This window comes from Nestor notabilis, unplaced genomic scaffold (assembly GCF_000696875.1).
Source record: "Nestor notabilis isolate BGI_N333 unplaced genomic scaffold, ASM69687v1 scaffold20459, whole genome shotgun sequence".
NCBI lineage: Eukaryota > Metazoa > Chordata > Aves > Psittaciformes > Psittacidae > Nestor > Nestor notabilis.
Window position 1 is genome coordinate 4,031 of NW_009942614.1, and position 278 is coordinate 4,308.

A 278-nucleotide genomic window follows, 5' to 3' on the forward strand; every position below is an offset into this window, starting at 1 on the left:
TCTCCAGGCTGAACCAGCCCAGCTTTCTCAGCCTGGCTCCAGAGCAGAGCTGCTCTTCCTCTGATCGTTTCTGTGGAGGGCAGAGCAGGCAGTGGTGGTGGCAGAGCTGCCCATGCTCACTGTGCCAGCCAGGCACTGGGCAGTGAGCCTGTGCCAGCCATAGCCCTGCTGAGCCATGGCAGCCGGGTGGCTACAGCAAACCAAGACAATAAATATTGCAATGGCAGTGCCCAGCTTCCAGCACCCCCCGCACCCACCATCCATTATTCAACACATTG